The sequence below is a fragment of the Rhipicephalus microplus genome, chromosome 5 (assembly GCF_043290135.1).
Source record: "Rhipicephalus microplus isolate Deutch F79 chromosome 5, USDA_Rmic, whole genome shotgun sequence".
In the NCBI taxonomy this organism is placed as follows: domain Eukaryota; kingdom Metazoa; phylum Arthropoda; class Arachnida; order Ixodida; family Ixodidae; genus Rhipicephalus; species Rhipicephalus microplus.
The window spans coordinates 155,741,336-155,755,142 of NC_134704.1; the positions used below are offsets into that span (position 1 = coordinate 155,741,336).

The 13,807-nt window shown below is 43.3% G+C and overlaps 1 protein-coding gene across 1 annotated transcript in view; it reads right to left on the reverse strand.

Moving 5' to 3' along the window:
- KCNQ (KCNQ potassium channel) overlaps positions 1-13,807 on the reverse strand; it is a 320,065-nt gene that overhangs the window by 209,137 nt on the left and 97,121 nt on the right. The gene's annotated exons all lie outside the window — the stretch shown is intronic.

Below are 13,807 nucleotides of genomic sequence, written 5' to 3' on the forward strand. Positions count from 1 at the left end.
AGCACTTCAGGAATCTGCGTGGTCTTGCGTGGCCATATATGCTCTTGTATCCGGTCGTATACTATCACAGTACGCTGTCGTCGTTGTCTCACTTGCACGACGTAACCCAAGCGAAACAATGCATAGCCTAGCCGTAAATAACAATGGGAAAGAAAGAGAGGAGAAGCTGTAAAACAGGGGCGGATCTGAGTACAGGAAAAGGGTGTGGGGTAGGAAGTGAGGATGATGTCATTATACGCTCCCAACTATGTCCCCGCTTGGCGTCACGCAAGTGAAACAATATGCAGCATGTGCATATTTAAGAGGGCAGTGAGAGAAGGAAGCGAGGAGGAGGAGTGATGCGTGGGTGAGAAGAAAAGAAAAATTGAAGGGAGTAGGTAAACCATAGCATAGACACGTGTAGCATGGTTATAGCAAGAGTGTGGGAGAGGGGAGTCAGGAAAAGACGAGAAATATAGCAGGAAAAGGGGTGATAATAAGCGTAGCATGTATGGCAACACACAGGCAAAAATATGTATTGCATAGCCTTGGATAGTTCCCTATTGTAGAGGTGGGAGAACATGCAGTGAGCATGAGAAGAGGGCTAAGCCCAGTATAGTCCTCAATTGGAGAGGGCAAAGGCCTGTATAGCCCTCAATTGCGTCATTCAGGCGATATCCTATAAAGCATAGCCATGTACAACAGTGTGGTGCAAAGGGTAAGTAAGGATAATTCTGAAAAGAAAAAAAAGCAGAGGAGAAATATAGCAATACCTTGTGGGTCATCACGCACACAAAGCCATGTATAGCATAGCCTTATGTACTGTGCTAAGTAAAGATATTCGAAAATTAAGGTGAGGGAAAGCAGGTGGACAGAAGGTAAGGCACTGTGCATGACATCACGCAGGCAAAATCATACATACAAAGCCATCTATAGTAAAGTTATGTGTAGCAAGGGGTTTGAAAAGGAAAGGAACAGTAAGGAGTCATGTGAGGGTGAATACGACTGGAATGAAGACGGAAAGAGGTAAAGCATAGCACAGCCAGCATAGTACAGCAGAGCCATGCGTAGTGTAATATGTAAGGGGTGGGAAAGTGAGATTGTTGGGAGTGGTGTGAAGATGAGGCGAATAGAAGGGACGAGGGCAGCGTAAGCTGTAGCATTGACGTGTATATTAAAGCATAGGAAGGGGATGTGAAAGCAAATTTAGAGTGAAACCATATAAAAAGAGGGTGAGGGTATAGTATATGATAATCGTAAATACTACACTAAAGCACGCGGGAGAATAAGGTTGTAGAGGTTGAGTACGAGAGACGTAAGGGTGTACTAATAAAGAATATGAAATACCAATAATATTATCAGTAGTAGAAATATTGCTAGCAACAGTAGCATATTACATAATTATATTTTTTATATCTGTAATTACTATAACTATTGTTATTTTATTGATTACTGGGCGTTCGCGTGCCAAAACAAGAAAATGGCTACAGTGAACGCCCCACTTGAGAGGCCAGGAATACTTTTAATCACTTGGGTGTGCATAACTTGACCTAACTGTAAATACAAGGGTGTTGTCGCAATAGGCTCCAATGTAAGTGCGGCCACCATGGTCGGCAACGTAACACATGCCCTAGAACCCAGCGACGCCACACCATCTTGCTCAGTGACGAATCCAGGAAAGTGCACTAGTTTTAATATAATCGTCACCCAGATAGGTGCGTGGGAACAAAAACTATGAGTTTTAGCACTGTCATCAACAGATGGCTTCAGTGACATAGGTGTCTGCGCCAAATTGTAAAGTATTCGTGTCACCGATGGTCCTAATTGCCTCTATAATGTAGTATCAGCAACACTTCAAACAATTTTTATAGCAATGTGCCGACAGACCTTCACACCATCAAGTTAGAAAAAAGGAGTGTCATAAGGAACGTCGAGACCTGGGCTGCTATTTCATTTGTTCCGCGCGGCATTTGCAAATCATTCTGACACCGAAAATTTTCTATAAAACACTGAAAAAACGCTGGTGCACATTTTTTAATAGAGTTCAATTGTACAAGGTCAGTTCTGGTGGAGTCTGATGCCTTCCGAGTCAATCTTATAAGCGACGACGTTCAACACAGCTGGACATGTGAATTTCTGTGCTCATAATTCAGGCAATGCAGAAGTTAAACGCGTCATCATTTCAAAAGTGCTCATAGGAGAGCCATTGAACATCATGTATAAGGCACGAACTATCAGCCTCGTCCGCAATAACCATACAGTTAATGGAAACCGCCGCTTCCGACTCTGATATCAATCTTTGTGGGGGTGGACTATCGTATGTTTGCATCGGCGCTAGATAATTGGCGGAGGTCTAGTGGCACTCCACAAAATCCTGAGAAAATAACCGAGCGTTTGTAACAACGCTGACGAACTCAGTCAAAGGTATTCCGGAGCACAGGCACTTCGTCTTCGTAGCAGTGTGCGCAAAGCCAGCTAATCGAGCTAGTGGAATTGAGAGCCAGAGCGAAATCTCCCTGAAGCAATCTTAACTCGAGGGCCAAGTTATCTAAGACCACAAGACAAGCCGCACGAGCGCACACACACGCAACACACACACACACACACACACACACACACACACACACACACACACACACACACACACACACACACACGAGAAACTAAACGAGGTGTATTCTGAAATTATTATCGATGCACTCCAAATCGGGGACTTAATTGCTTCCAATAGTGTCCTGCTGTTGATTGCTTTCTTCGAAATAGTTTTGCACCATCCGCTATCCACCTTCTTATGCAAGAGTTCCTGTTGTGAACGAGTTAAAAAGAGTTGTGGAAGAGTAAAATTTAAGATGTGAAGCATCTCTTGCTCGGGTCTATGACCGGCGGAGCCGGCATCTGCCCTCACACTACACATGCGCAACGTTCCTTCTTCCATCTTTGCAACAGTTGCGCGTTACTCGCCTCACAACAACGGCGCAAGGGGCGTCTGCTAACCTACGCTTCCTCCCCCTCCCTCAATACTGACACTCGGCATTTGCAACCCATTGCGCATGCGCGTTCTCTTTCCCCTCTCTCCTTTTCTACTCTCTTCCCCTCACTCGCCTTGCAACGCCGACGGAGGCAACGTCTGCTGGCGAGTTTCTTGATAGAAAAATTCAGAGCATATCCACGGAATGAATTATCATGAGTGGAGCGTAGTGTTCGTCCATCTGTACGTTCGTTCATCCTTGCGTTCATCCGTCCGTGTGGGCTGCCGTCCATGCTTCCCCATCCATCCGTTCGTATGACTGTTTGTTTGTCTGGTGGCGAGCACGAGCCACCGCGGCCCTCAGAGCCCGCCGCTCCACTTCGTCTATGCCCCACGACCAATCCGACACGTATGGTGAAAATCCAGGAGGCTGAGAGAGTAACTCGTTCTCTGCACACCCATGCACAGCCCGCGCAGCAGCCAATCGGAGAGTAGCGGCACAGCGTCATCTAGAATATCCTCAACTCAACTTAACTGCACTTTGCATGTATGGATCGATGAATGGATATGGCTTTATCCTTTATATCGGGAGGTAGCTAGCGCCATCAAGCCGTAATACCTAATGAACCAAAAACAAGATTTCTTTTTTTCCTTTAAATAGTGATTTTCAGGATTCGCACTTTGCAGTGAAGGGTTTAATTTTCACTCGTGCCTTCACTTTAGCCACCAATCAGATAACCTCCTCCTAGTTAACTCTACCCGCTTGAAGTCTATTTTGCCCTCCCTGTCCCTAAACCATAGTACTTCTATTAGACAGCGCCATCTATTATACTGTTTGTGAGAACTATTACACTGTTTGCCAGGTTAGACTAACAGGAGCTTCGCTCCTGAAAACACCGACTGCTCGAGCTCATCAACCCTTGAGTGGCCACCCCGCATATATAGGCCCATTCCATGTTTGTAAACAAAGGTAGGACGATGTCGACATTATGGGTAAAATTATAGCGACGTCAGCACGTAACTTCTGCCTTAAGCGCTGAGGGCTGCGATGTGCGCCAACAAACAAAACTAAGTTGTGTGACGCGACTCGCATTCCAACCGTGACGCAGGTCGTCGGCACACTGTTTTTTTTTTTCTCGTTGCTAGGCTGAGAACACCACATGCACCATTGAAAACGCAGCAGAAACTGCGCGTGTGTGCTTGTGTGTGTGTGTGTGTGTGTGTATGTGTGTGTGTGTGTGTGCGTGCGTGCGTGCGTGTGTGTGTGTGTGTGTGTGTGTGTGTGTGTGTGTGTGTGTGTGTGTGTGTGTGTGTGTGTGTGTGTGTGTGTGTGTGTGTGTGTGTGTGTGTGTGTGTGTGTGTGTGTGTGTGTGTGTGTGTGTGTGTGTGTGTGGTACGCAGAGCGCCTTTTGTCTACCAAGACACAACCACCGCATTTTCTTTACGTAAGCCCGGTGGAATTTGTCTATGAGCACTGCATCTTGACCTCCAAGATAGTGACGATGAGAGATTTATCCTGTGCGTTGCAGAACAATAAAAATTCGCAGCGTTCGCGTTAACTAAAGGTGAACTACGGGTCTCTGTGTCCAGTCGTAGTCTCCCGCCTATTACTGCCCATAAGCAGCAATTGGAATGTTCCTGCAGTGTAGGAAACACTGCTCCATCACTGCGTGCTTTGCGCCTCCAATGGTTTCTCTCCTGCGCAACGCAACGATGAGCGCCAGCGTCAGCGTCACCGCCGCCAGTGTACGTGCCAGCGCCCACTGCTTTGCATCTACACGTGATTTCCTTTAGCGGGAGATGGCGTTTCAAATGCGAAGCATTTTTAGCGACCTTTGGCGACTTGGAGCGTATCTATCTATCTATCTATCTATCTATCTATCTATCTATCTATCTATCTATCTATCTATCTATCTATCTATCTATCTATCTATCTGTCTATCTACCTATCTATCTATCTATCTATCTATCTATCTATCTATCTATCTATCTATCTATCTATCTATCTATCTATCTATCTATCTATCTATCTATCTAGACGCCTACGACTTTTAGCTATCCTGGCCGTTTCGATAATGGTATCGATACCAAACTTGGTATGGCATAACATGACCCTACAACGAGCATAAGTGACTAGTCATAACATGAAAATCATGTCATGCATGTCATGAATGCCGTGATTCATATGTCGTGGTCTTGCAGCTCATGCGGTGGTTTCGTTCACATGACATATTGCAAAACTGGTATGGTATGACATGAATGCATGGCAAACACAAGCAACAGACCCTAACATGAAAATTATGACAACCTTCTCATGTAACAATATTACTACACGCCACGCTTATGATGCGCTCGCGGCCGCTTCTCTAGCTTCACATATAAAAAGTTTGCAATTACGGGACGTGAATGAATGACGAAGGTATGTGACTGGTGCAAACATGGTAATATGAAATGCGTGTCATGTAAGAACATGACTACATCCCACACTCAAGGTGCCAATACACTTCCATGTGCACCGGCGCATGTGTGCTTCGGCATTCGTTTTGTGGCGTCACACCTGCGATGCCACGCCAGGTGCCGATCTCCCTGCCATATAATCCCAGGTGCGCGCCGCGCTGCGCTGCTTTGGAGCATGCGCGTTCGAGCGTGCTCGGCGTCCCTCCATCACGAATAAAGGCAGACGCAGTACTGACTGGGTAGCGTCATCGGCGATGTCGCATTTCGCGCCGGTTACCACCGGGCTGCGCTGACGGACGCTGGTCGCTCCGGTCGCGTCTGATGCTCCGTTTTGCTAGCGTAGCGTCGCTGCGCCCTGTGTGCGCACACGTCAACGTTACGTCGGAGTGTATTGGGTCCTTCATGATGCGCTTGCGGCCGTTTCGCTAGCTCCACATATAGTAAATTTGGTGTTACGTGATGTCAATGAATGACGAAGGTATGTGACTGCTGCAAACATGATAATCATGACATGCGCGTCATGTAAGAACACAATAACATACCACGCTTACGATGCACTTGGGGCCGTCTCACGAACTACACATATACCAAATTTGGTATTACGTGACGGGAATGGACAACGAATGGGAATGACAGGCGCGAACATAATAATCATTATATGCGTCTCATCTAAAACATGAATACATGCTATGATCACTGCACGCTCGCGGCCATTTTGCTAGCTCAGCATATACTAAAGTTGGTATCACGTGACTGCAATAGACTGCGAAGGTAAATGACACTTCGAAACATGATCATCATGATATGAAAGTCAGGTACGGCATCATTTACCTCAACCTCGTTAAGTTGTGCTGATTTTAGAGTGACATATCAACCTTCCTCATTCGTGCTTCGCATAACATCGATTCCCACTGTACGTGGGATCTGCCAATTTTTTTGTCTCTACCTTTTGCTCTGGCTGGTCCAGGAAATGAATGACGAATGATAAGTCACAGGCTGACAGTGTGGAAACGACGCTGACAAAAAATAGGAAATAACAGAGCATACTAGAGACTGTATTAGAACTGCATTGTATGGCACAAATGTAACAAAGTATGACGCGATGTGGTGTTAATTAACATAAAAAACAAGAAATGGTAAAAACAAACAAAACCTGAACACAACCAGAACAGCACCTTGCCGCGCTGCATCGAATTGATAGTGACCTCAATTTATCGATTCTCCTTCAGTTAGAGTATATACAGCATTTAGCATCTGTTTTCTTTTTGTTCCCGACAAATGCGTCGAGAGGCGCTAATCAGGCGCTCACACTGAGAATTCGAAGGTAGCGTTTAGGCTAATTGTGCAACAGATCTCTTTCCGGTGAGTGTGTTTGCTCCCACAGGCTTTAATTTGCGAGGACGAGATTTTTTTTTTTCGAAAGAGGTAAAAATCTCAGGGTCAGTATTGACCCTAAATACCACCGCCCCGTTTTAGCCTAGTCTGGAAAGATAAATAAGGGCAGAGTGCTGCTTGTCGTATGAATCGTGTATTGCATTGCAGAAACCTCGTGCATCCTAAAAAGAGAGAGAGAGAGATGCCGTTGATAGATCGAGATGGCTGTTTGAACATGATTGCTAAGATGGTGAAAGGGTACGTGAGCTGTTCGCTCTTCATGCGAATATTTTAAAGAAGAAGCATACTCGGATATTCTTGAAGTAGCATGGAAAACCCAAAGGTATAGGGAGATAGAAGGAATGATTAAAAAACATATATAGATAGATAGATAGATAGATAGATAGATAGATAGATAGATAGATAGATAGATAGATAGATAGATAGATAGATAGATAGATAGATAGATAGATAGATAGATAGATAGATAGATAGATAGATAGATAGATAGATAGATAGATAGATAGATAGATAGATAGATAGATAGATAGATAGATAGATAGATAGATAGATAGATAGATAGATAGATAGATAGATAGATAGATAGATAGATAGATAGATAGATAGATAGATAGATAGATAGATAGATAGATAGATAGATAGATAGATAGATAGATAGATAGATAGATAGATAGATAGATAGATAGATAGATAGATAGATAGCCCCATCTGCTACAGGAATTTTTTGTGGAATGGAGGGGAGGGGGACAATATATCAGCTTCCCTTCTGATCTAGCAGAAGTGTTCGCAGTCCAGGCTCCGTTGATGACAGGTCACAGGCGCACCACGCCCATGCCTCCCTCCGCGCATACACCCTGCATGAACGCTTCAGCCAGTTCGTATCACTTACTCTTTCTCCCTCTACTACAAAATGTGTGCTCGCGACTGTAGGAGGAACTCATCAGAACAAACTCAAAAACATTAGCGTGTGGCGTAGAGTCATTTAAGGGCTAAAAGTAAAAACAACAAATTATCGAGCCAGATGAATAACGAGTTGAAAACTAGCAAGCAAGTGTTTAGTCATTTGGCTCCTAAACCTGTATCATGTGGCAAATACTAAGCAAAATCAGGTAAGGGGATCTTAATTACTCCTCAAGCAAAGCACATCGTAGAAAAAGAAAAATTAGCCATAAGAAGAAGGGAATAGCAGGAAAACACATTTAAACTTCAACTTTTGACTTGTACTATAGCAGAATAGCACGTCTTTCTCTCTCTCTTTCTCTCTCTCTCTCTGTGTGTATGTGCGCGCGATTTTGTGTGTGTTCGTGCATTTGTGCGCGTGTGTGTGTGTGTTTCACAAAACAAAGTACCTATTGTGGGAACCGTAGTGATAATCAACTATACAAGCTGTCAATTCATCAGAACAGTTCTAAATTATTGGCCCTCGAGAAGGCACTATAGACGTGTTTGATGCCAAGAGTGCAGTACTCCTCTCCTCTGTCTTTCTGCAGCGACCCGTATACAGCAGAATATTAGAGAATTAAATTATAAGTAATGAAAGCTTGGCTATAATCATTACCGACACATCTGTCGATGACATAAACGTTCACGACGTCAAAGTCCGCGACATTGATGTGTAATTCCTGGATGTTAATTTCAGTGACATTGTTCATTTCCTTGTAATGTGTTTACTGCCATGTCGGCGTTTTGGGAAAGTTTATGGCAGAAAACTTGACCTGTCTTGTTATAATCTTTGTTGTCTTTCAATAAAGGCAATGTTTGAAAATTAAGTACTTAATAATTAAGCGTTATTCTCATTGTAGCAGAACGTCACGTTGTGTTTTATACTTCCCTCTTTATTGAACAATACAGCTTCTGATCTTCTGATCACGGCTTGCTTTTGCATGTCACGAATCAAGTGTGTGATTCGCGATATTTGTATTCTGTGTGCCTTCGCTATTTTATGCTAGCGTCGTTCATATTAGGTTGTTTACGAGATTTATAATGGCATAATTGTGAAAATATTTGAAGTCCGTGGGTGTAGTACACCTATTGATTTCCAGATTCTTATTCTACATTGTTTATAAACTCTATAGACACCCGAGCCAAAGGAAGTAGATGCACTATGCTTACGAATTGTGTCCGCATAAGAATCTTGTTACAGCAGTCAGTCCTCTTTCTCGAGACTTCAACAGCAAGGTAACTGATCATGAGCTTTTTCTTATCACACACAACTTGTACGGTGTACCTACGCAAGATGAAATGTAGGATGCTGCCTACGAAACCTAAGTAGGCGTACATCACCGCAAATGCAATGAGCTTACGTAGGTCGTTTTTCTTTTGTCATTGCGAAAGAATAAAGTGGTTTTTGAAAAGCAAACCATTTCAGTCTTGTTTATTGATTATTTTGATATTACAGCCTCAGCATTGATACAACGCTTGTATTAACATCGCACAGAATAAAGAGCAAACACTAAAGCACCTGCACGAAAGCTTGCTGAAGGAAACTGGTAATGGTGTTTTTTTTTACGGGCAGCAGAAAAAAAATTGCAATAAAGAAAATCATCTTCGAAAAAGCATGAATAGAACGTGTTTGTTGAGAGCAATAGAAAAGCTGTTTATAGTTTGATGACTCATTTCAAGAAAGCAACGCAATTTGTTTCAACTAAGTAATTAACAAAATAAATACATATAAATGCACACGCGCATGAAAGCTTTGAGAAACCTTATCTCACGAACGGTCCTTGAGTTATCAGTGTTTTCATGTGTAGCATCTTGTCAAGCACACAACCTGTCTGTTTTCTTATGTTTCATAGGGTCCTCTTTACTATGACTAACTTTTTAAAGCGGCTAGTTTTAGAAAAGTATAGGATACCTGAAGCTTTTTCGATGTCGCAACAAAGAAGCAATAAAATCATTTGCATTCACCATATGGATCGACCTTTAGTGTTGTCGCTTCGTTTCTTTTGATATTCACGTACTTGTCGAGAACGAAAGGTCTTATTGGGGGCAAAAATACACAAAAATATTTTTGCCATTTCATGGGAAGAGCAGAAAGACTGCATTACCACATCCTTTTCACGAGAAAGCATTGAAAAGGACAGAGAAAGCGAAAGTTCCGCGATCTTATGCGCCGGACTTTACAAAAGTATTTCTGACAATCCGTTCATACTAAGTTGAATGTGTAAGATGCCTGTGACACGCTCAATGCAGCAGGAGCAGCTTTATGAAGGTCGTGACGAGACATTGCTAATCCTGTTCATAGAAGATGTCGGTATGTGACAATGAGAATACGGGATGATTACAGAATATTAAAGCGTTGGCAGTAAAAATTAGCAGTAAATATCCGTCGTTTCTGGGCCATACTTTCTCATAGGATCAAAGCATTAAGTAAAACCACCCTCTCAACTAAGCACGCGACATATAATGACAAGCGTTAACTATAAATTTGAATATATGGCGGGGCGCGTGCTTTTTCACAAGTAGACACCCACATAGCTTTTAACAACGCTTTCTAAGAGGACATCGCATGGGCTCTTTAGACACGTAGCATGAATATTAGTGATAGCATGCATTAATGCGCTTTCCGTCAACTATAGGGTTTGGTGTGTGCCAGTGAATGGTCATACTTTTCTTATCTTTGACAACTCTTTATCGAATCCTTGAGGAGGGTAGCAAAGAAAATTATCGCATTTGTATCACAGTTGTGCCTTTTCTATATCAGACTTGTCAACATATCACGCTTGAGCAATCGAAATTTCCAAGATACATTTTTCACCCACAACACGGCCCGCCTCTCATCCTGTTTTTCGCCTCTACATAACGCAGCTTAGGTGGGACTTTCCCTGTTGGCCAACGCCCTGAACAACGGCGTCTTTTTTTGCTCGTAAACGCGTAGCTTGCCTAATCACTGTTCATACGCACCCTCCCCCTTTTCATTTATTTTTTCACGTTATGTCGCGCGCCAACTTCCGAAGAAACAATAAAGAACAGCCGCTGTGCACAGTGAGTGACCAGACGGACGGCACATGCAATAATAAAAGGCCGCTAGAACAGATAGGATTGCTGCCTAGAAACAAACAACCAAAAATGTTTTTTGTTGTTTTTTTTTCTCCAAACACGGGTGATTTTTTTCCTTCTAGGGAAAAAATTCTTCAAATCCTTTGAACACGCAGCGCATAATTTTTTCCTTCTTGGGCGTGCACTGCACGTTGTACTCTTTCTGCAGCATGTGCAATCCTTATATGCAGGCACTGCTTCTGGTGTGGCGTATCCTACGTTTAGCATCGCTTCTTGCCCACTACGCCCATTCTGACTAACACACTGGCAGTGCAGCGAACACTTAAGTTTGAACACAGAAGGCGGCGGCACGTTCCAAGTTGATGGACAAGCAAATCTTGCCCAATATGCGCAAATTCCCTGAAACTCTCGTTGAGTTGGCATAGCTCAGACGATGATCCTGAAGCACACGTTGGAAGGGTGCTTATGTTTCTCTATTTAAAGCGAAATTGATTTGCTCTGCTCTGCGCCGTCGTCTACAGTAGTAGTAGTAGTAGTAGTAGTAGTAGTAGTAGTAGTAGTAGTAGTAGTAGTAGTAGTAGTAGTAGTAGTAGTAGTAGTAGTAGTAGTGTCAGTAGTAGTAGTAGTAGTAGCAGTAGTAGCAGTAGTAGTAGTAGTAGCAGTAGTAGTAGTAGTAGTAGTAGTAGTACCATAAGTATCTGCAGCAGCCACGAACGACAGCAGCAGGCGTCACAGAGTAAGGTCACCATAAGTGAGATTGAATAAAAAATTATTAAACGAAATGACAATGATGACTTCCTTATTGCACCGAAGTATTGCTCTAAAATGATGCCAAGGCTTGCAACTCACTGAACTTTGGGTTTCACTGCTGAATAACCATAACTTCGAGTTTTCCGAAAATGGGCAGTTACAGAGGCGCAACAATGCCGAAAAAATTCAGAGAAAAGATATAAAAAAAAACAATAAAGCCAGTTCTCGCCAAATTTAGGGATTAAGGTTAGCATGGTCATTTTGCATTCTGAAGGAACCAATTTGTTCTTCCAGACTTTATTGAACGCCTGAACCTTAGTTACGAAGTTTCGAGTTTGATTTTAGAAGCGTCTGCTCGGAAGGCAATCTTGGTGGTGCTCTTCGGCGCTTGCGACAGATGGCGTGACTTGCAGTCTAAACATGGCCACACGCGTAGAACTCACTAGGTTTTGGTGTATATAGGCATGTGTCATGCTTTAGCCTTCCCCTCCTCTGTTTCTTCTTGCTCAGCCACTCTCCCGCTTCCCACTCATTTGCAATACTACACTACGCATATACTATCCTGGCGACTCGTTCGCACATACCATTCTACCATTCTTGAAGGGAACGTCACTGAGTGACAGTTTGTGAAAGCGTGCACTGTGTTTGTGGTGTGCAATTTGCATATCCATCTCTTTTTCTCTCTCTCTTTTACTGCCTTATTCCCCTCTCCCACGTGCAGGGTAGTAAACTGGCCGTAGTGTAGTTACCTCCTTTCTTTTTCTATATTCCTTCTCTTTTTATCTAGTGTTTATTGCGTGCTAACTCTCTCCGTTTGCTTTCCTTCTTTGTATAATATCCCTCTTCATCGCCCTCACACCGCTTTCCTATTTCTCTGCAATACTCTACTACGCACGGACCTATCATGCTAGGACTTGTTGGGCACAAAACAACTGCCACTGCCGCATACCGACTTCAGAGCGTTCTGCCGACACCTCGCGGATCAAACTCGAGCTGAAACACCTAGTGTAACGTTAACGAGCACTGAGGTGGTAATAAAAAAAAAGTGCTACAGTTAACGCAAGCAAAGAAAATGTGCAAATTGACATTTTTTTTTTAAACACAAAGATCGACGCAGCTGCGCAGTACCTTGGTGAAAAAGGCTAGTGAAACCATACCGCAAACACGAGTTCTTTGCAAAACACCGCGGGCCTGGTACTCGTTTTTTTTTTCTCCAAATTTAGTTGTTTATTATTTATAGATTTGTTAGCGTGTCCGCGCACGCCGATAAGTGCATGCACGATATGCTAAACCTCTCGCGTCTACGCTTCAGCAGGCGGCCTGTGTTTGCATTTATGCTTAACGCGCTTCAAGCAAGCACGCCTGCTAGTGACGTGCACCGAGTGCGTAAACCTGTTTTCCGTGCTCTTTTTACGCCCGACCCGTTTTGATGCGTTCAAGTAAGCCATTCTCCTAAAATTTGGTTGAGCCTTCTGGATAACAATAATCCAAAGAACTAATTTAATTGCAGGCAACCGTTGTATCCACGCTGTAATTTCAGGATGTAGGTTTTTGCTGCTTCAATTTTAATTTTGTTACTCAACTTTTTTCTCGTCTCATGTGTTCAAAGTTTCTGCCGAGTTACGTAGTCGTTGATTGCTTCCTAAGAGGCAGGGGCAGCTATTTGGGAACAAAGCGTAAAAAAATATCCAACAAAAGTTTGCGGCGCAATCCGAGCTTCATGCTTTAAACGTGCGCTTCATGAAGAGTTCGTTGTGTGCCTAATTGCCACAACGAGTGCATCAGTAGTTTAAGCTTGTGAGACAGAGCGGGAGACTCCAGCGAGAGGAACTTTTGCTCGCGTTCACTGATCAAGCTATCATCTCCACATGTCGCGTTTCTGAATCGATGTGTGGTGGACGCATGAGCACAGGCAGACGTTGTTGTGACGACGCCTTGAGTAAGTGCATATGGAGTACAAGTGTTTATAGGGTACCAAATTATGCTAGCCTAATTACGGGTAATTCACAAAAAGTGACCGATGATTCAGGACCTCGAAAGAGGGATTCTTTCGAACATAGCGATGATCATTTGTTTACAGAGACGGAAACACTGATTACGAGGTGTGATTCTCTGCAGCGCAAAGTGAGTCTATATTTCCGAAATGAAAACGTTGCCGTCACGTCACAAAACATTTTCTTTGGAGCCCCTTTGAAACGTGGCTAAATATCGGCACATACTGAATTTACGAAAGCGAAAGTAGTACGAATAAGAATAATG